The sequence below is a fragment of the Mirounga angustirostris genome, unplaced genomic scaffold (genome assembly GCF_029215605.1).
Source record: "Mirounga angustirostris isolate CCGP_5_RB_7025 unplaced genomic scaffold, mMirAng1.0.hap1 SCAF_7, whole genome shotgun sequence".
NCBI classification, from domain to species: domain Eukaryota; kingdom Metazoa; phylum Chordata; class Mammalia; order Carnivora; family Phocidae; genus Mirounga; species Mirounga angustirostris.
Window position 1 is genome coordinate 123,044,794 of NW_026991715.1, and position 24,219 is coordinate 123,069,012.

Sequence of the window (24,219 nt, forward strand, 5' to 3'; positions counted from 1 at the left end):
ATGTGATCCATAGTGGAAACTCAGAACAGTGAGCATTACTGATATGTCAGTTGTTGCTTCTTTAATTCATTTAACTTTATTAGTCAAAGAATATCTTGTAGATAATTTGAAACAACTATGAAGTCATTTTGCCCTTCAGAAATGTTGGTTTTCTTTATAAGAAGTTATCTTAATAAACTTCCATTACCAGGCTTACAGAGATAATAAAAACTTCAACTGGTATATAGTATTAATAACACGATGTATTCTCATGACTTAGAATGTTGTAGGAAACAGAAATATCAGGAAGGGAATCCAGTTCAGTACCTTCACTGACCGTCATTGTTCCTCATTAGTCAAGCCAGCAATAGATCTGGTTTTGCCATAATAGCAGTGGGTAAGAGATAATTATATTAACTTCCAAACAGAAACCTAATTGTAAGCATAATCTTAGCATTTTTTTTTTTAGGATAAGACTAGACTTAGTTTCTAGAAATTTTATTTTACTCATCATTCTTTTATCTTACGTATTAACCACATACACATACAGTTGCTATGATATGCCATTTACATAACAAAATGGTTACTGCTTTGCAGGTTTGGCTTTACACTCTATCTAATAAAGCATTCTGATTATAGAGCTTTCTCAAGATCTTTGATCTTTTGGTCCATAAGAATTGTGTATGGTCTAAATACATCATAGAAGCCATGCCTACATTTTCTAACTTTCCCTTTCTCTACCTATTTTCCCCTGCTCTGTTTCCTACTGTGCCGTTCATTTTCATTACTCATTCATTTCTAAAAATAGATGTAATGACCATTCATTCTTCTGAAAATTTCTGAAACAAATAAAAAAAATACTATGTCCATGAATTGGGAAGATTCAATATTGCTAAAGTATCAATTTTCCTCAAATTAATCTATAGATTTGAAATAAACCCAGTCATAATCCCATCAGGCTTTTTTAGTATAAACTGATAATCTGATTCTAAAATTTACATGGAAATTCAAGGGGCCTAAAATAGGCAAAACAATCTTTTTTTTTTTTTAAGGTTTATTTATTTTAGAGCAAGAGAGGGAGAGAGAGCGTGTACATGAGTGGTGGGGAGGGGTAGAGGGAGAGGGAGAGAAAGAATCCCAAGCAGACTCCCTGCAGAGTATGGAGCCTGACGCAGGGCTTGATCCCACGACCCCGAGATCATGACCTGAGCTGAAATCAAGAGTTGGACACCCAACCATAAACATAAAAAGTAAAAATATGATGATGTTTTTAGAAGAAAACAGAAGGTCTTTAGGATTGGAAGAAAGCAAAGGTTTTTTATTTATTTATTTATTTATTTATTTATTTATTTATTTATTTATTTTAAGATTTTATTTATTTATCTGACAGAGAGAGACACAGTGAGAGAGGGAACACAAGCAGGGGGAGTGAGAGAGGGAGAAGCAGGCTTCCCGCTGAGCAGGGAGCCATATGCGGAGCTTGATACCAGGATGCTGGGATCATGACCTGAGCCTAAGGCAGATGCTTAACGCCTGAGCCACCCAGGCGCCCTGAAAGCAAAGGTTTTTTAGAAAGTCACAACAATCAATAACCATAAAAGAAAAATCATTTTATCTTTATGATGAATAAATTACTCTTCATCAGAATTAACATTTGTTCATCAAAAGACACAATTAAGAAAATGAAAAGGCAAGCCAAATCCCAGGGGAAAATATTCACAAACTATATATCTGACAAAGGCGTATATATTTCTGGAGAGGTCACTTACATCATTAGTCATCAGAGAAAGTAAAATTAAGATCACAATAAGATGTCACTACATACCTACCAGAATGTCTAAAATTTAAAAAGACACAACATAGAATGTTTGTGAGTATATTAACCAACTAGAATTCTCAAACCCTGTTAGTTGGAGTGTAAAATGGTATAAAAATCTTAGGAAACCTTTTGGTAGATTCTCATAAAACTAGACATACACTTTACTTTATAACCCCGCAATCCTGCTCCTAGGTAGTCACCAAACAGAAATTAAAACATATGTTCATAAAGATCTAAAACAAATGTTCATAGCAGCTTTATTTATGTCAGAAAAAAACTGGAAGCAGTCCAAGTGTCCATGAAAAAAAGTAAATAAACTCTGGTGTACTCAGCTAATGGAATACTATTAAGCAATATGAAGGAACATGATACTAATACATAAAACATTGATATTCCTAAAAAATTTTGATGAGAAAAAGATACCTTACCCAGAAATGTACATATTATATTTTTCTATTTACATGAAGTTCTGTAATAGGTAAAACTAATCTCTGGTGGGAAAAAAAGAGTAGTTGTCTTTGGGGGATATGCAAAAGGATTGATCAGGAAGGGGCACAAGAAAACTTTCTGGAGAGATGATATTCTTTATCTTGGCAAATCTTTGGGTTACATAGATATTCATATTTATCAAAATTTATCACATGGCGCACTTAAGATTTGTGCAATTCGCAGTATGGCAATTTAAACTAAAAAAAGAAAGAGAGAACTATAAACAAAATTGAACCCTAGTTAATGTTATGCATCCTGAAGTGTTCAGGAGTGAAGGGTACAGATATCAGCAACTTTAAAATGTATCAATAATGATACAGATTGATGAAAGATCAGAGAAATGGATAGTTGGATTGATATGTGATAAAGCAAATAGAGCAAAATGTTTATTTTAGCATCTAGATTGTGTTTAAGTCCAAGTTTCTTATATTTTTGAAAATTTTCATAATTAAATATGGGATAAAAGGAATAAATAAATATGAAAGTTGATTTTATAAAATTTAATGGTGCTTATACTAAATAGCTTCTAATTTGAAATTATCTGACTCAATATATTGTCTGTTTTACAAGAAGATATTTTTTTTTAAATGGCAAGCCGAAGAGAGAACCATGAATGAAGAAACTGTTTTTAAAGTGCTATAAGGATATTGAGTGCCATGGGATTGAGTTTGATGTTTTAGTCAAATTTTCAGTAAAACACTTATAGCCATGAGAGCATATTTGATCTTACCATATAGAATAAGATTTGCGCTTAAATTAGTAGGTAAAATTTTAAAATTGAAAGAGACCTTAGCAATCATCTTCTAATCCACTTGAATAGCAGTGTGTTTACCAACAAGACTGGGAAATCTGACTCATTGCCCTCTGAAGTTCTCTTGTGCTATTTTGAGAACCAGTCGGACAAGCATCTGGACTACCAGGAAGAGCCATCTGTGAAATGGGCACAATAATGCCTGCTCTGATATTTAAGACCTTACAGAACATACCAACTCTTTGGATTGTTCATAACACTGTGAGAAACTTAAATACCACTTGTGATTTTCGATTTTATGTGTACTACATCAAGGAGATAGACATTTCAGGTCAGAGGATTTCAAAAGGTGAGATTTACCAGCTGTAATTTAACCCTTGATTTCCCATAAAGCATGCATCAGTCAGAATGCAGTAATCCAAGTGACCACGAGAGACAAACACATTTGAAAGTAGAGCAAGTAGCGGTGAGAACACGTTTAGATAGCTATAAGGTTCACCACTCTTCACCATAAATTAAATTCTCCAGGTGAAGGAGAATTTACAAGTTTTATTTTTATATACACTTCAAAGATATTTAGAATAAAACAAATGTATTCAAATGCATAAATGTGAGCTTTCCTCAAAGTAAATCATTAAATCTGAAGAAATACATTGTTTGATAGGGACATAGCAATAAAATATTTAACAAAACAAACCAGTTTCTAAAGGATTTTCATTTCACATGGATTCAAAGTATTCCGTTTTTAAAAATGCTCACTTTCAATATACGTCAATATAACCTTTACTGCATCTTGCCCCTAGAGAGAAGGCTAAGAAAGGAAATGTGCTCAATAATTAGTTTCCTCATAATAAAATTCCCAGAAGAGCATTATAAGAAATAAATTTCCAGGTTGCCATAGATGTATAAGAAACTTCTGAGAGCTCTGGGGAACACTATTTGTTAATATGCTAAATAAGTATGTTTTAATTTATCTCTTAAATGGCTGAATGAGTGGAGAGAATAATAAATTTCCATAGTATTTTATAGTTTTCAGGATATTTTGCTTTCTTTATCTGATTTGATCTTCATTGTATCAAACTAGGAAGTATCAGAAGATGGAGTGGGTGTTAATACCTTTATTTCACCTGTTAAGCAATTGAGGCTCAAATAATAGTCTAAAAAATAGTAATGTGCTATTAATAAAATCAGATAATAAAAAACATATAGTAATTGGTCAAGTTCTCAGAGTAAATAAGTACCAAAGACAAGACTAAAACATATGCTTTCAAGCTAGTGTTCCTTCCACTGCAACTTCTTTCTAAATTTATCACTTAAAGTGGTATCACATTAAGTAATCTTTTTATTTTTAAAGAATACATCAGTTTAGGGGTGCCTCGGTAGCTCCATCCATCAAGCAACCGACTCTTGGTTTCGGCTCAGGTCATGATCTCAGGGATTGAGCCCTGCATCAGGATCCATGCTCAGCATGGAGTCTGCTTGGGATTCTTTCCCCCTCTCCCTCCCTCCCTCTCTGCTCCTACCCAACTCCACACTGCTTGCATGCTCGCTCTCTCTCAAATAAATAAATAAAATCTTTAAAAAAATTAAAAATTAAAAAATTTAAATACGTTAGTTCCATCAAAGCATCATAAATCTGTTTCCATGTTTTTCTAATGTGCTTGACAAAATGACATATAAACATAAGATTCCATAACAGGGCCTAATAATTCAATATACTCAAATTGGTGGTAGTAAGAGTTAAATGGTCAGCACAACTTGCCTTTCTTGCTCTTTCTCCTTTCCTTCCTTTCTTCTATCAATATCTATCTATCGGGCGCCTGGGTGGCTCAGTTGGTTAAGCGACTGCCTTCGGCTCAGGTCATGATCCTGGAGTCCCGGGATCGAGTCCCGCATTGGGCTCCCTGCTCGGCAGGGAGTCTGCTTCTCCCTCTGACCCTCCTCCCTCTCATGCTCTCTGTCTCTCACTCTCTGTCTCTCAAATAAATAAATAAAATCTTTAAAAAAAAAAAATCTATCTATCTACCCATCTATCATCTATCTATCTATCTACCTATCTATCATCTATCTACCTATCTATACTTACGAATGTGTTAGAATATATTATTGTGAAAATTAATAAAAGGAAATCTCATTTAGAAAGGCGTTGGAAGGCCAGCAAGGGGAGCTTTTACGTCCTACCACTCACTCATCATCAGTTACAGACCCAGCAGGAGAGACATGCATTGCAAGTCCATATTACTTTAGATACTGCTTTACGATCCCAGCAGGAGGAAGAAAGTTTTTCCTCTTCCTTGGCAACAGGCAACAGCGCAGCTAATGAGAGACTATCATAACTCAGCCAATAAAAAGCCACTGAGCTTCAAATTCCCAGTTTATTCCAATGGTCTTTTTCTTTTTTGTTTATAAAGTTCCCTAGTTCCCTCCTTCCTCTATGAGGGGCTTTTATTCCTTGGCCTTACCTATGGTTTTGCTGTAGCTTACTTCTCCCAGATTACAGTTCTCTGCTATTCCCAAACAAACCCATTGTTTTGTTTTATTTTGTTCTGCTGGTAAAATAGCGGGCAGTTTTATTTATAAGGTTAACACTATTAACCATTTAATAATTTCTATATAGTTCTTTCCATGTTGGAACATAATTATTTTTTAACTCCGTGTTGACTATTTTATAAAGAGAGGTACCTAAAACACATGGCTTCACATGGGATTAAGAGAGCTGCAGTATAGAAAAAGAGAAGTAGGTAGTAAAAGAAATAAGTGGGTAGACTTTGTAGGACATCAGATCTTTTGAATTCATCCATAATTGCAAAGTGTTATGTTTCCAACTCTACTCTAAATCTGGGAACACAGAGAACAAAATGCTGTTTGTATGGCTTTAGCCTATGTGACAAATCTGGGTTTTATTCTCCAGGTATTATGAAGCCTTTGAATGTTCAAAACTAAAGTTTTGGTCTAATCAGAGAAAGAGTAACCCATTTTGGGTTTTTATAAAATAAAGTATATGATTCATAGGAAAGAAAAGCTGAAAACATGATGCCTGATTAGAAGAGCAATAGAGTAATCAACACAAGAAAGTTTAGGGCCTGAGTTGAGGGAGTTACAGTGAGTTTAGAGAAGGGATCAATAATACTTAGGAAGTAGAGTCAATAGGATATGGTGGATGAAGAGATGTTTAAATCAAGGAAAGAGAGGGACCAAAGATGCCTCTGAAATTCCCCTTTAGAAGAATGGCAATTCCAATCAAGCTGAACATTGGAAGAAATGTTTTATTTGTTTGTTTGGCCCTTTCAATTTTGTCAAGTCAGTATGTGTTGAAGAAAAGTGATCCTAATTAAGTTTAGAAAATGTCACTTATCTACTCTCCTCAGATAAATTGCAAACACTGTTAGGATTCTTCATGGAATATAGTAGATGGTGGCTACTGAGAGGAGCAGCAATGGATTTGCCTTGATATACACCATACAGGGAGAAGGTAGGGATAGAGAACCGCTAACTCTAGAGAACAGGTAAATCTGAGTTTCATCAGTAATTAGAGAAAGGTTTTTTTTTTTTTTTTGAAGATTTTTTATTTATTTATTTGACAGAGAGAGAGAGAGTTAGCGAGAGCAGGAAAACAAGCGGGGGAATGGGAGAGGGAGAAGCAGGCTTCCCGCCGAGCAGGGAGCCAGATGTGGGGCTCGATCCCAGGACCCTGGGATCATGACCTGAGCCGAAGGCAGACGCTTAATGACTGAGCCACCCAGGCGCCCCTATTTTTTTTTTACTTTTATATTCAAAACTGATGGGTATGAGTCTCTATATACTTGCGTGTGGGTAATCTTACCTACTAAGGAGTACCCCTCCCCAAATATTTCAGTGGATCTCTAGAATAAGGCCACATATGTGCCCAGAATAAGTCCACCGAATGCTCTTTTGCCTGCCCTTAAACTCAACAGTACACTTAAATCACTTGAGGGCAAGGCTTCTCAAGCCCTCTGGGAAGTCAATGCTTCCTTTCTAGTTTCCAGGCCAAATCAGTGTGGCCATTGTTTCATTTGTTCCTTTACATTTCCAAGAGGGCATGACACCATTTTCTAGATCTGCGGTGTGAATAATTCATCTCTGTCCTTCTCTGTGTGCTGTGTGGTCTCCACTCATAAGAGAGTCCATGAGCAGCAGGAAGAGTGCAACAAAACACTTCCTTCAGCTTCAGATCTTTAAAACTTCTTTTTTTTTTTAAAGATTTTATTTATTTATTTGACACAGAGAGAGCGAGCACACAAGCAGGGGGCGTGGCAGGCAGAGGGAGAGGGAGAAGCAGGCTCCCTGCTGAGTAAGGACCCCGATGCAGGGCTCGATCCCAGGACCCTGAGATCATGACCTGAGCCAAAGGCAGACACGTAACTGACTGAGCCACCCTGGTGTCCCGATTTTTAAAACTTCTGAATTTGTGGAGATGAGCAGAATACCGATGCTGTCACTTTCCCATAATTATCTCTCTTTGTACTTCTGTAACACGCCTTCAAACCCAACAAACCTAGCTCTGTAAGACAAGCAATCAAAACATCCCCTCTTCATACTTTGGTCAAAGGCTGAGAACCACCAGTTACATCAATTTATGCATTTATTTGGGAAGTAAAACTTTTTTCCATTATCCAGAGGCATCTAAACCCCGGCTTCTCCTCACATAGAGCATCAGAATGGCAATTTCCAAATAAAACTCAAGCCAGGATGTAACTCTCTTCTTCTTTGTTGTCAACATGGCATCAAAGGCAGCCATCTCCCCCACTTCATAACAATGGCTCCAGCCATCCTTACCTTTTTACTTCATCTTTACATTCACCCAGTGTGATCTATACATAATAGTGAGAAAAATTGCAATTGTTTAGACCCTACAACTCCCCACCTGATCCCCTAACTTAAGTATAGGCCCATTACTCTGCTGAGTTTTGAAGTTTTACTGAAATTCCCATAGCACTGAGAAGAGATTTATTTGTTTGTTTTGGTATCTCTGAAATTTCATATTTAAAAAAATTTTTGCAGTGTTTGGGTCAAGGGAGATTCCAAAAATGCTGTCTCAATTTCTTCCCAGAGGAGGACTCAACGCTTTAAATTGTTGTGGGTTAGAATTTGTGGTTTTATTTTTTTTTAAACATCTACTGCCTACTGTGTCTGTAGCATCAGAAATTTATGACATGTTATCATTCGTCAGTTAAATCAGCAGAATCTGTCTCTGTTTAATAACTACCCCAAATGGAGCTGCCATCTTGCGTCCCCGCGTGTGTGCTCCTAATCTCAGCTGGTCCGCCCGAGACCCCCTGAGCGCCAACCCTATTCCCCGCGCTGTCCCATTTCCACTCCAACAAGATGAAAGAAACTATCATGAACCAGGAGAAACTCGCCAAACTGCAAGCACAAGTGCGCATTGGTGGGAAAGGAACTGCTCGCTGAAAGAAGAAGGTGGTTCATAGAACGGCTACAGCAGATGATAAAAAACTTCAGTTCTCCTTAAAGAAGTTAGGGGTAAACAATATCTCTGGTATTGAAGAAGTGAATATGTTCACAAACCAAGGAACAGTGATCCACTTTAACAACCCCAAAGTTCAGGCATCACTGGCAGCGAACACTTTCACCATTACAGGCCATGCTGAGACAAAGCAGCTGACAGAAATGCTACCCAGTATCTTAAACCAACTTGGTGCAGACAGTCTGACTAGTTTAAGAAGACTGGCTGAAGCTCTGCCCAAACAATCTGTGGATGGAAAAGCACCACTTGCTACCGGAGAGGAGGATGATGATGAAGTTCCAGATCTTGTGGAGAATTTTGATGAAGATTCCAAGAATGAAGCAAACTGAATGGAGTCAACTTCTGAAGAACATAAAACTTGAAGAAGTTACTGGGAGCTGCTGTTTTATATTATGACTGCTTTTTAAAATTTTGTTCGTGGATCTGATAAAATCTAGATCTCTAATATTTTTAAGCCCAAGCCCCTTGGACACTGCAGCTCTTTTCAGTTTTTGCTTATACACAATTCATTCTTTGCAGCTAGTTAAGCTGAAGAAGCCTGGGAATAAAGTTTGAAACAAGGTTAATAAAGTTCTTTGCCTAGGGAAAAAAAAAAAAAAAACTACCCCAAATGGAAATGAATTAGTCCTATAATTTAAATAATGAACAAAAATACACAGCTGATGAACATTTTTTTGGAGTCAATTATTTTTTCTTAAGTTAAAAAAGTGATGTCTAAAATGTTCCTTCCGTGCATATCTCAATATGTTTTCTCACAGTATTCTTCAGAATTCAGGAAACATGCTTGCCCATCAGGAAACAAAATTAAATGGATAATAAATTTGTCCAGGTTTCTTCATGGACTCAAAAGCTGTTCCAAGGACCCAAGAATTTCCTATCACAATTCTATGATTAATAGATTATATAAGTACTAACCATGAAAGGGCACTGTGTAGATAAAATAAATTTAATTGAAATTATTTTAGTATTAACCAACCTCCGTCCTTCCAGTTACCCTTCAACGAACTCCTCCTCTAGGTATTCACTTACAAATTGAGTTTCTGGAATTCTGCAAACACTTTCCTTTACAAAATTTTAAAATTTCCCATTAAAAAAATTTAAGAATCTTTTTTGTTAAGACTGTCTTGCTTCATTCTTTAAATTGAGCCTAAGCATTATAAAGAAGTAAAAGTATCCTCTTTTTGAGCTTGAGTTTATTCCATACTGTTTTAAAAAAGTAATGACTAAGTAGAAAACTACATTATGATTAATATTTGAATCCAGATATAACTTAATTATTCTTGCATGGCATGGTTATTGTTTGAACAAAAATTTCAAACTTATTAAAATGACATAATCTGAACAACTAATCTTATTACATTTTGTTGCTGAGGAAATACATGAAGTCCTCTCAGCTGTGATCAGAAATGTTAAAAATTTCTTTCTTATTGGAATAATAAATGATGGAAAGAAGAACTAAATCAAATGGCAAACATGTAGGGCTCTTTCTAAATTAATAAAAAGTGAAAATAATTTATTATTGTTATATTTGCTCTCAAAGGACTTTATGTTTTCTTGATTTGACTCACCAATTTTCCATCTCTAAAGAAATCAGAAAATGGGAAAATTACTTTAATCTGGTTGTTAAAATGGTAGATTATAACTCCCTTAAAGTTTGAGTGAGTTGCTCAGGTAACATATGAAATCACTTTTAGAGATTATTAATGTTAGGTGCTCCTCTTTGCCAGTTGATACTGATGTGTGTTAGGAAACTTAATCCAACTGTTCACAACAAACTGACATAAGGAGCAACTGAGGCAACAAGATTGGTTAAGAAGTGATCTTGGAGTGCCTGTGTGGCTCAGTTGGTTAAGTGGCCGACTCCTGATTTCAGCTCAGGTCATGATCTCAGGGTCCTGTGAACGAGCCCTGCATTGGGCTCCTTGCTCAGTGGGGAGTCTGCTTGAAGATTCTTTCTCCCTCTCCCTCTGCTTGCATGCTCTCTCTCTAAAATAAATAAATAAATCTTTTTTTTTTTTTTTTTTTAAGACGAGATGTCAGTACAGGCCTCCAGTTATGGAATGAGTAAATCATGGGAATAAAGAGCAGAGCATGAAAAATGTGGTCAATGATACTGTAACAGCAATGTAATGGGACAGATGGTAGCTACACATATCTAGTGAACAGAACATAATGTATAAACTTGTCAAATCAAGAAATTGTACACCTGAAATTAATGTAACATTTTGTGTCAACTATACTTAAATAAAATATATATAAAGAAGCAATCTGAAAAGTTCAAGTGAGAGATAATTATGTGTGAATTACTGGTGCAAGTGGAAAGGAATGAGGGAGAGATATGGAAGAGCTATTATAAAAGGACATTGAGACTGTGTGAAAGAAAAAAATTTTAAAAAGACAATATTTGGGGGTACCTGGGTGGCTCAGTTGGTTAAGCATCTGCCTTCAGCTGAGGTCATGATCCCAGGGTCCTGGGATCGAGCCCCAGATCCGGCGCCCTGCTCAACAGGAGCCTGCCTCTTCCTCTCCTCCCCGCTTGTGCTTTCTCTTGCTATCTCTGTCACTATCTGTCTCTCTATCAAATAAATAAATAAAATCTTTAAAAAAAGACAATATTTGTATAATATTGATGGTATAAAGGCAGGGTGAACAGAGATATTATTTGTGGATAAAGACTCAGAAAAAAATGCTGAATTCATGACTGGAAAAGCAAAGAATATTTGTTCAATTGTAAGTTTAAGTTGAGTGTGAAATCCTCATAGGATGATAAAGGTAAAGATACTCCACAAGCAAACAACAGCAGAAACATAGAGAAAGAGCACAGGACAAAAGTTAACATCAAGTGCTACAATCTGGTAATCTGCATCAGTACTTTTCAAGTTTTCATATGGATATGAATCATCTAGGACTTCAGAAATACACTTTTTGTCCTAGCATATCTCAAGTGGGGCCCAAGATTCTGTATTTCTATCAAGTATCCAGGTATTGCCCAAATTACTGGTCTGGTGACCACACTTTGGATAGTAAAGTCATCTTTTTTTTTTTCTCAAATGTCACTACTCATTGGAATCTCAAATAAATTTTAAAACAAACAGACAAACCAAACTGATGCCTGGTTCCCAGCCCCGGAAAACCTATGTTGATTAAAGAGCATCCTGGGCATTGCATTTTAAATCCCAAGGCAATTCTAACATGCTGCAAGGTTTGAGAACCTTGTCAAGGTGGTAGTTTGAAAGAGTGAAAAATAAAAACAAACCGTATTTAGACCGGTGTAGGGAAAAGTAAGAACATAAGGAAAAAAAGCAACTAGAGAGATGGGAGGAAAACTAGATTGGTTTTTGTATTTTGTAAGTCAAGTGAGAAGAGAGAGTAAAAGGTAGTAAGTATTATCAAATGCTTTAGAGAATGTGGAAAACATGAGGCCGGACTAATGACATTAGATTCTGACTGGGAGACCCACCCTGGTCTTAAGAGGTTTTATTTTGGGTACTGGGAGAGTTGTTATTTTCATTAATGAAGAAACAATAACTCTATAGTGCTCATGGAAATGATTATGAATCAATCCTTATTAATAATAAAGGAAAATGCAAAGTCAAAAAGTACATAAAACCTCAAATTCTGCTACACTAAAATAACTAGCATCAAGATTTTTTTCTTTCATTCAGGATGATCCTTTTTCTTTGTTTGGATAGATGATAGAATCATCATAGCTAAATAGATGAACTAATTTTATCAATATAAGATAACACTTCTATAATTTAATATTAACATTGACTTTATCAGTAGATTAAAAAACAAGATCTTGGGGCACATGGGTGGCTCAGTCAGTTAAGAGTCTCTTGAACTCAGCTCAGATCTTGATCTCAGGGTTGTGAGTTCAAGCCCTGTGTTGGGTGTGGAGAATACTTAAAATAACAATAAGAACAATAACAAAAGTTAAAAAAAACCCAGATCTCCAATAGCTTAGGTAAATATTAAACCATAGAAAAACGTATTATTTCCTCCAAATGTGTCTATATAGTTTAGGAAAAATGAGATTATAGGAAATTTTGAAGTAAAAGCCATTATTTTTTTGTTAGATGCATATGGCAACATTAGGCCATACTTATCTCTGAGAAGAGAAATGAGGAAATCAGTATGTTCATTTCATTCTACTTCACCTCCTTCCATTTTTAAATTATATATATATATTACATTGTTGAGATTTATTACATTATATGCTGTTCCATAATCACAATGGGCACAATTTTCAGCTAACTTTTATATTTATTTTTTTTTTAATTTTTAAAGATTTATTTATTTTAGAGATAGAGAGCGTGAGCAGGGGAAGGGCAGGGGGAGAGGGAGAGAATCTGAAGCAGACTCCTACAGGGGGCTCCATCTCATGACCCTGAGATCATGACCTGAGCCGAAACCAAGAGTCAGACACTCAAGCGGCTGAGCCACCCAGGTGCCCCCAGATAACTTTTATATTTTAAAGAATTCAATATTCACTAGTGGTCTGTTACCACAATTACTTCTTACTCTTTTAAAAAAATGCGTATATTGCTTCCTTAGGTTTTACTGTAATCTTGTTTGTTTGTTTGTTTGTTTGTTTAAAGGCAGTCTTCCTGGGTGCTATTCCCTGATGTCTTGTTTGTTTCATGTTCTGGGTTGTCATTATACTTAAAGGACACTTTGACCTGATATAAAATGAGTAGCTTTTACTTTTGTTTTCCCACTTAGAACTTGGTAACATTACAATACTATTTAACATTTGTTGGACAACAGTTCGTATGCCAAGAAATTTACATTTATTATCTCCTTTAGTGCTCATAGTAACGCTATTGCTATAGACTAAATAATGTCCCCCAAAGATATTCAAGTCCTACTCTTTGGAAACTGTGAGTGTTCCCTTATTGGTGGAAAAGAGACTTTGCAGATGTGATTAAATTAAGGGTTTTGAGATGAGGGGATCATCCTGGATTATATGGGTGGACCCTAAGCACACTCATAAATGTTCATAGAAAAAGGAGGCAAAGGGAGATTTTATTACATAAAGAAGAAGAAGGCCATGGGTGGAAACAGATGGAAGCAGGGTCAGAGAGAGAAGATGCTGTACTGCTGGCTTTGAAGATGGATGAAGGGGCCATGAGCCAAAAAATGGAGCTCTAGAAGCTAGAAAAGGCAAGGAAACAGATTCTCCCTTAGAACCTCCAGAGGAAGCATAGCCCTGCTAACACCTTGATATTTGGCTCAGTGAAACCGCTTCTGACTTCTGATTCCAGAAAAAAAGACAATATTTGTATAATATATTTGTATAATAAATTTTTGATGCTTTAAGTCACTAATTTGTGGTTATTTGTTTTAGCAGTTATAGAAAACAACTACACCTATGAATTAAATACAGTTATTGTTTTAGTTTGGGCTGTTCCAATAGAGTATCATTGGCTGAGTGGCTTAAACAGCATTTATTTCTTACAGTTCTGGAGCCTAGGAAGTCCAAGTTTAAGATGCCAGATGATTAGGTTCCTGGTGTGAACCCTCTTCTTGGTTTTCAGAAGGTTGAGGATGGAGAGAGAAAGAGCAAGTTAGCTAGCTCTCTGGCATTTTCTTATAAGGGCATTAATACAACATCATGGAGGCTCCACCCTCATGACCTAATGACCTATGTATAAATTTTGGGATGGACACATATATGAAGTTCATAATAGTTACTATCCTGATTTTATAGATGAAGAATATCAGATATAGAGAAGTTAACTAATTTGCCCAAAGTCACATAACTTGCAAGTGGTAAGAGTTAGGATTTGAGCACTAGCAACCCAATTCTGGCACCTGCACATTTAACAATATGTAGGCTTGTGAAAGAGCCTCCCTGCCATTTTATCCTTTTCAATTCTAGTCTGTTTCACATTAAAGGGTTGCTGAGACTTTCTTTTTAATTATGTCTTCTGATTTTCAGCATAGTACTTAGCACTAAATGACCTAAGCTCAAATTAAGAACATTGTTTCAGGGGCGCCTGGGTGGCTCAGTCGGTTAAGCGTCTGCCTTCGGCTCAGGTCATGATCCCGGGATCCTGGGATCGAGCCCTGCATCGGGCTCCTTGCTCTGCGGGAAGCCTGCTTCTCCCTCTCCCTCTGCTGTTCCCCCTGCTTGTGTTCCCTCTCTCTCTCTCTCTCTGTCAAATAAATAAATAAAATCTAAAAAAAAAAAAAAAAAAAAAAGAACATTGTTTCAGGCATAAAATTTCTTCATTCAGCAAATATTAACACACTGCTTATGAAATCCACAAACATTATACTAACACCAAACTAAGAGATTTTGATATTGTCTTATACAGAATAAACCACAGTTCCTCATAAAACAGTTAAAAGCTAATTCACTAGAATTTTGTCTGCATCAAAATCAGAGGATTAGTATCTCAAGGTTCAGCAGGGATTTTTATCTCCACTGAAAGTAACCATAAAAACAGTGATTCTCAATAGTTTGTGTAGGAATATAAAAAAGTTTATTCTCTGGGGTGCCTGGGTGGCTCAGTCGGTTAAGTGTTCGTCTCTTGATTTCTGCTCAGGTCATGATCTCAGGGTCATGGGATTGAGCCCGGTGTCATGTCAGGTTCCTCGCTCAGCAGGGAGTCTGATTGAGATTCTCTGTCTCTCGCTCTGCCTTTGCCCCTCCCCTGCTTGCATGCACGTGTTCTCTCTCTAAATAAAAATCTTAAAAAAAAAGTTTATTCCCATTCATTGAATTTCAGAGAATAAGTTTCACACACTTTACAAAAAAGATTCTAAGAAAAAAAGTAGTAAATACACATGGCAAAAATTCAAATAGTATAGAAAGGTATAAAATGGAAAGTTACATCCTTGAGTGCTGTACTCTCTTTCATAATTAAATTAACTATTTCCATATTGGAGGAGTGACCACATAATTTATCACCTAACCAGGATATTTTTAAGAGTGGCAAGTGCTAAGCTAACAGAAAACCAGCAAGGGGACAGGCAAAACCTAGGACCTAACTGGGTTAATTGGTGGAAATTGAAGATATTTTCAGGTTTTTCCAACAACTAAAAATGCTGACATAAGGTTTATTGTATCGTGGTGTTCTTTTGTAAGAATGACTATGAAATGAATCACTAAAAATATGTCAAAATCTGTGTGGACTTTGGTTTTGTTAAATATCAGATTACTCTCCAAACATATGACACCAGTTTATTCTCCTACCAACAAAGTATGAAAGTATTTCTTTCCTATAAGAAATAATGCCAAATATATTTTTTGACAACATATTTACAGATTTAAAAAATCACTTTTCTGATTTGTTTTGTAGTCCTTTAGTTTTAAGTAGAATTTACCGTTTATTTGTTTGTGCATTTGTATATTTTCTGAGACTTATTTATTCAAATCATATTTCTATTATTTTTCTCTTGTGTTATTATATACATATTACATATATACATATAATATTTCTATTCTGCTCTTCCTATATGCATATATAATATATATTATACGTAATAAATATAATATTTCTATTAGATTGGGCTTAGGTAGACTCTGTGAATTCAAACAATTCACCCATTGCCTGTATAAGTATTCCAAATATTTTCCTAATAGATCATGTCTTCAGTGTTTCTTACGGCATTTTAAGAATTGTACTTCTTATATGTACTGAAATTTATTATTCATTTGCTTATTTTCTTCTAAAGCCATAACATTATGAGCACTATTTTCAAAGAGAATTGATACATAGTCAAAATCATTGTCTTGGTTTTACAAGATAAGAGTGAGGTCACTATTTGAATGCTATTTTGAACATTTAGATTTGTTCTATCTGTGGGCAAAGTCTATATAGTTAATCTCATACACTATCTCCTCTGGTCACAAACCATACAGAGGAAGAGAATATAGATGAACTGGTTTGAGTCCATTGTTACTGCTACTACAAAATAACAACAGCAACAATACCCAGCCACTGTGACGTTGATAGTGCACCATGAACATCATCTTGGTACCAGATGTAATAGAAAGGAAGAAAATAAGCAAGTACATTAGTCAGATTTCTGTTCGTATTTCTGAAAGCAACCCTATTCTTCATTAACTGCTCATCACTGTACTATGCAAAAGATAATATTCTAATTTCTCACCAATGCAAACCTCTCCTTTCAACATTCTCAACTTTGCTCAGTGGGCTGTCATCAATTAACAAGGTTCAGTGTCATAATTTAATTGAGAAATAATTGACCAAAATATAATTGAATATTACTTTGAATGAAACCTTGATGAGTTGTTATTATTATTGCTTTGAATTTGCATTTCCTTTGGATAAAATATAAAATTATTTTGTTAATTGATTTAAATACTAGTCAAAAATCAGTTGCGTATCCTTAATGGGTTAGGAATTGATGAGTTCTTAGGATTCAAAGATAAGTGATATTTTGGCTACATGCAAGAAATCCAAAAATGTAGTTGTAGATTAAGAAAAAAAGGTATACTGTAAAGTGAAAAGGTCTTTATCTATTTTTATTTATTTTTAAGGATTTTATTTATTTATTTGACAGAGAGAGACACAGTGAGAAAGGGAACACAAGCAGGGGGAGTAGGAGAGAGAGAAGCAGGCTTCCCACCGAGTGGGGAGCCTTATGTGGGGCTCGATCCCAGGACCCCAGGATCATGACCTGAGCCAAAGGCAGACGCCTAATGACTGAGCCACCCAAGCACCCCTGAAAAGGTCTTTAAAAATATACTATAATGAATGGAAAAGAGAAAATCAATCGGAACAAGTTGAAAACTATCAACAGAGAAAGACTGTATATACTCGTTAAGAAAAATTATCCAGACATCCAGTTATTACTAATATAAACAGGAGTTTAAATGCATTGAAATGTATTTTGAATGTTCCTTTGAAGTTCATTGTATACAGCTGGCCATACTCCTTTACCTGGGATCATTCATCATCATAACCGAGCTCAGTTTCAGGGGGGAGATTCATGAAATAGTGAGGGGAAAAAGTGAGTGGATATTTGCTTAGCCTATTAAATAAGCCTAAACAGTTTGGCAGACATCACGATGACAAACTTCTGAGTCACATCCACTTAATAATCCAATTCATTTTAAGGATTTTTAAAATCTTGCTTGAGAAAACTGGAAAAAATCAGGAAGTATCATAAAAAAGACTTTTCATATCAGAAAGATAAGGAAGAGGAAAAGGGGCAAAGGAGAAAGGTCAAAAATGTCTACAATCTATTTATGAAAGCACCAGAATTGGTCAATTGCCCCAAGGCAACAATAAAAGTAGAACAAAATCCCTGAAACATTAGGTATTTTCTTCTGGTTGCTATAGGCAACTAGATGTTAAGCACACAACTCCTAGTTCCTGCTCAATTACCCTGTGATGCCCCTATTACAAAGCCTTAAATGGCATGAATGTATGTGTATATGAGTATTTCCTTTTCTTTCTTTTTTTTTTTTTTTAAGCTGACTCCACACCCAGTGTGAAGCCCAATGTAGGGCTTAAACTCACCACCCTGAGATAGAGACCTGAGCTGAAATCAAGAGTTGGACAGCCAACCAACTGAGCCACCCAGTTTTCTTTTATAATACACAATCCTTATTAAAAAGCTAACCTTGCAGATAAGTGATAAAATTCAGATTCTGTATTATCACAGTTGTTTTCTTCCTGGGGCAGGATTGGTAAACTGTTCCTTGATACTTAGATTTTCCCAAATGTCTGATTCATTCAAATTCTACACATAGGTTTTACAAGACAGTTTTTATCTCATTTTGAAGTTAAACTTTGACCATATACTGTAGAGCCTGTGATTTGCTTTCAGAGGGGGAATTTCTTACCTTATGAGTGTATATACAAAGACCCAAGGACTGCTCATAAAACAGAATCCCAGTCAGAGATTGCTCACTCACTCTTCTGTATGCTCCTAGAAAGGGTTGTGGAGAAAATACAGGCCTATTAGCTATAGTCATTGAGGCTTGTGAATTCCAGTGAGACACAGAAAACTATGATCTCAGAGATTTAATAAGCAGCCCTCTGACCTACCATCTTCCCCTTGGAATCTTTGTCTACAGGATGATTTAATAGTTGTCACCAGCCTGGGCTCTCAGCAACCATGCAGTATAACTATAACCATCAGCTTTGACAGCTACACTCATTTACTACCAGCTAGGGTCTATAAAAATAGTGAGATATGGCCCATTTCACCAAGCAACAAACTTTATCATCAATAGCAATGCCAACGGGAGGCTTGCAGACTGAGTGATGCTTTAGCACTCCCTCTTATTTCTAGCTATGCAACCCATCAAAGAGAACCCAAATAAATATAACATCTGTGAAAAAAACAGTATGCTTGCTATAGAAACACAGCCCCAGGAGAAGTTTCCTAGCCTCCAAGCTTCCATCCAGACTGGGGTCTACAAACACTCCAAACAGAAATTCTGGATTTTAGTACTGGAAATTCTAGAAATTAGTACTTCAATCATGTTAATATTTTGAGATAATTCAAGGAAGTGATATTTATTGAAAAATGGTTCTGTTTATGTTATTTCACCTAGTTATTGCATTAATACTTTGAGGTAGATATCACTATTCCAGTTTTACAGATAAGTAAACACAGAATGAGATAATTGAAGTAACAAGATCCAAGCCATAGAGCTAAGAGTGGCAGGACTAAGATTTGAAGCATGCACACCTCTGAATGTAGAACAGAGCTCCTGCTCTATCATCTACATACACAAAGACAATATTGGCTATCATTAGTTGCTGCATCTGTTTGTTTCAATGTTTGGGTTAGGTAAACCTTAACAGCAGTCAGAAAATATGTTCTAGGTCTGAGAAAGGTGGCATGAATCCTAATTGGTATCCAGATTAGTAGTATTAGGAGTTTTTGTGCAGCCTTGAACTCCTGAAGATCTCTTGGCCACTGATTACTTACCAGGACTCTTGCTGTCTGTTTTGTTCTGCTTTCCTCTATATCTTTGCTGATTTTTCCCATTAAAAAATGTTTGATGTCTAAATATTTTAGGGTCTTATAACACCTTCTACTCTTTGATTTATCCATAATCAATCCTTATCCTTACTCTCCACAGCAAGAAATATTCTATGCCTTCAGTATTCTATGCAAGGTACTTTGTTAATCTGAGCTGCATCATTCATCTTTAGTGGATGCAGACAGTGTGAGAAGCTATGAAAAAACCCTCTTTTTTTCCTCTCACACATCCAAAAATAGCTATAGTTAGCTATCCTTATTTCTGTCACTGAAGAGATAAGACAAGTCAAACTTTTCATTTTACAATGAACCCCATCCATTTTTGTTCTCAATTTCACCCATAAAAGAATTATCCATTATTCATCCTTTATATCTGCTACTTCTTTCACTCCAGTAGCTTCGTTATCATCCCAATATCCTAGATTAGAATTCCTTCACATATACTGTTAGCCCAGAAAGGCCTGGAGTTCTACTATACAAGGATTCTGGGTGTAGAGGGGCCATTTCCTTTTAAAAAGTTAAATACATCAAAAAGAATACAATACCTAAGAATAAAATTAAACAAAGAGGTAAAAGAGCTATATATTGAAGATTATAAGACATTAATAAAAGAAATAAAAAAAGACACAAATAAATGGGAAGACATTCTGTGCTCATGGATTGGAATAATTAATATTATTGAAATGTTCATACTACCCAAAGCAATCTACAGATTCAGTGCAATCCCTATCAAAATTCCAGTGTCATTTTTCAAGGAAATAGAACAAATAACCCTGAAATGTGTAAGGAGCCACAAAAAGCCATGAATAGTCAAAAAATCTTGAGAAAGAAGAACAAAGTTGGAGGAATCACACTCCCTGATTTCAAACTATATTGCAAAGCTATAGTTATTAAAACAGTATTATGGGGCACCTGGGTGACTTAATTGGTTAAGCATCTGACTCTTGATCTCAGATCAGGTCTTGATTTCAGAGTCATGAATTCAAGCCCCACCTTGGGCTCCATGCTGGGCATGGAGCTTATTAAAACAGCATTATATTGGCTATTATATTGGCATAAAAACAGACATATAGGTCAATGGAACAGAATAGAGAGCCCAGAAATAAAGCCATACATATATAATCAATTAATTTATGACAAAGGAGCCAAGAATATACAATAAGGAAAAGACAGTCTCTTCAATAAGTGGTGTTGGGGCACTGAACAGCCACATGCAAAAGAATCAAACTTGATCACTTAACCACCATCTTACACTGTATACAAAAATTATCTTTAAATAGAGTAAATACTGGAACATAGCCCTGAAACCATAAAGCTCCTAGAAGAAAACACAAGCAGTAAACTCCTTGACACAGGCCTTAGAGATTATTATTTTTTTAATCTAACACCAAAAGGAAAAGCAACAAAAGCAAAAATAAATAACAGGGACTATAGAATACTAAAAAGCTTCTGCACAGCAAAAGAAACCATCAAAAAAGTGAAAAGGCAACCTACTACTGAATGGGAGAAAACATTTGCAAATCATATATCTGATAAGAGGCTGATATTTAAAATGTATAAAGAACTCAGAGGGCCTGGGTGGCTCAGCCATTAAGCGTCTGCCTTCAGCTCAGGTCATGATTCCAGGGTCTTGGGATCGAGCCCCGCATTGGGCTCCCTGCTCAGCGGGAAGTCTGCTTCTCCCTCTCCCACTCCCCCTGCTTGTGTTCCCTCTCTCACTGTGTCTTTTTCTGTGAAATAAATAAAATCTTAAAAAAAAAAAAAAAGAACTCATACAACTTAATGGCAAAAAAAAAAAAAAATGCTAACAATCCAATTGAAAAATGAGCAGAAGATCTGAATAGACATTTCCCCAAAGAAGGCATACAGATGGCCAACAGGTACATGAGCAGATGCTCAACAACACTAATTATAATGGAAATGAAAATCACAACCACAGTGAGCTATCACCTCACATGTGTTAGGTAGCAATGATCAAAAAGACAGGGAATAACAAGCGTTGGTTGTTAGTGGGAATGCAAACTGGTGCAGCCACTATGGAAACAGTATGGAGGTTCCTCAAAAAATTAAAAATAGAACTACGATATGATCCAGAAATTTCACTCATGGCTATTCATCTGAAGAAAAAGAAATCACTAATTCTGACAGATGCATGCCCATGTTCACTGAAGCATTATTTACAATAGCCAAATTACAAAAGAACATAAGTGCCCATGGATGGATGAATAGATAAAGAAACCATGGTCTATATATACGATGAAATATTACTTAGCCATAAAAAAGGAATGAAATCTTGCCATTTGCAACAACATGGATGGACCTCTAGGGCATTATGCTAAATGACATAAGTCAAACACCCTATGATCTCTCTCATATGTGGCATCTAAACAAATAAACCAATAGCTCACAGATACAGAGAACAGGTTGGTGGTTACCAGAGGCAGGGGTTTGGGGCAGAATAAATGGGTAAAGCCAGTCAAAAGGTAAAAATATGATAAGTGCAAACAAGGAATTGAGGTTTCCTTGTACTTAAAATATTATGAAGGGGATCAGTCTGCAATCTTTTAAGAAACATAGACTGAGAGTATTTCAGGAAGTATTTGCAGCAGCTTCCAAACAATGTTTACTTGAAAACCATTGTTTTAAAAAAAAAGTTAAGCACACACTTACCATATGACTTTTTAACCCCACTCCTAGGTATATGTACAATATAAAATGAAATGTATATGGATGTTTATAGCAGCCTTTTAATACTTACCCTCAAGTGAAAATAATCCAAATGCCTTATACTAAGTGAAAGAAAACTTGGGATATGTGTAGATTCTGAGGGCCAGTGAAGGAAACCCCATAGCCTAGCATGCTGTGGTTGTGAGCCATTTTTCAGGAGCAGAATAGCTTCTGAAACACGTCTGAAACTGCCCTAGCTGAATGAGCTCCCCACACTGAAGCTTGAGCTCCTGGCACAAAGCTGAGGACATAATTCATTCTCTGGGCCCTTTCTGCTCCCTCCTCAATAATTTCTGGAAATTCTTATACAACAGTAGTTTTGAAGAGACCCACCTTTGGGGAATTCAATTTCCAGATCCTTCCAGCCACCTTACGCCAAGCCCTGTGCAAGGTGCTAGAGCAGCAGGGCAGGATGAGAACACTCAGAAATTGGTCAGAGTTGAGTGGGAATTCTCCTTTCGGAGAATGTTTGAGGTATTCCCTTCCACACTTTCCACACTCCAGCTAATTTCAGGGTGGCAGGGAAGCTGTACAGAGGAGATACCAGAAGTTAAAGGACTGGAGTGGGCTAAAAGCACAAACACCAGTACTGGGTGTCCTTGGGATGTGCGTGCATTTGTGTGCAGCTGGGGCGGCAGGAGGAGGAAGCATGAGGGATTATTTTCTCTGACTCAGGCATTTCTTGTGTAATACCATCTTTACACACTTAATCCCATCTTAGAATATGCTTCTTGGACGAACTAGAAGAATAGATGAGTATTTATAATATTTATAAGACCATGAAATATTTTTTAACTGTAAGCCTAATTTTGGTTTACTGATGGGTTGGTCTGTTACATGAGTACAAGCCATAATTAGGTAGTTGATAAATTACACCTCATTCAGGTGTGCCCTTGAAAGATAATAGCAAGGAAAAACTTACCAATGGGGAGAGCTTTGAGCCATGTATCTAATGAGCCTCATTATCTATTTTGTATGTGAGTGGAGTGAAATAAGAATATAGATATATTTCTGAGCAAGAGCCAAAGGTCTGGCCATCTGAACAAGGACCTGGAAGGAAAAGGCCAGAAGGATGAGACACAAGGAAGTCTAGGGTAGAGACAAGTTCATGTACATGCAAAAGAGCACCTAAAGTGTGGGATATTTGTCTCATCTGTTAATGACCAACTGAAGGAATTCACCATTGGAAGAGACAGACAGATGACTTGCCAGTTGACTTTAACCATTCTCCATCATTGAACACCCAGAACAGGCATGGTGGTCATATGAATGAGAAGACCACAGTGGCTGATATGGATTTTACTTGCCAAGGCTAATCCAGGTACTGCTACATCTAAACGTCCAAATTTTCAGCAACAGAACTGACACTGAGCTTCTGATACAGAACTATACCTTGAGTGGATGAACCAGTCACTTGTTTACAAGCTGACTACAACAATCCCCTTTCTCCTAGGGACCTGGCCCCCTCTTCCATCAATACTAGATCTGATAACCAAAACTTGCTCAAGTCTGGCAAAGGGCAAGGAATTTTGATGTTTTCCTGGTGTTTCTGTCTTACTCCTTCATTCTTGCCTTTTTTGGGTTATCAGCAGGTGTTAAGCAGCATCAGTGTGTGTATCCATTTATTTTGCGCCTAGAGAACAATAGTCAACCATCTCCACAACTTACCTTTGATTTGAGTCTTCTTGGTTGTTCATCCAATTTTATTGGTCATTACAGTGGTTGCTGCCTCCTGGATTCTGATATTTTGGTGCCCCCACCTGGCTTTTATTATTTTGTGGCTACATCTCCATGGATAGTGATAACTTAGCTCTACAATGGCCTCCCCTAACATTACCCCTGACCTGCATAGAAAAGCTACCACTGAACCTCTTAGTGATGCTGGTGCAACTTTTATGAGCACATTCTTCATGGATTTGGTGGATAATGTGTTCCTCTGGCTTTCTCATGGAACATATTTTCTGCAGGGTC

General features: G+C 36.4%; 1 long non-coding RNA gene and 1 pseudogene across 1 annotated transcript in view; both read left to right on the forward strand.

Annotated features, from left to right (window-relative positions):
• The window catches only part of LOC135365441 (uncharacterized), a 176,635-nt gene that overhangs the window by 103,815 nt on the left and 48,601 nt on the right, over positions 1-24,219 (forward strand). The gene's annotated exons all lie outside the window — the stretch shown is intronic.
• Positions 8,262-9,147, forward strand: LOC135365439 (transcription factor BTF3-like; annotated as a pseudogene).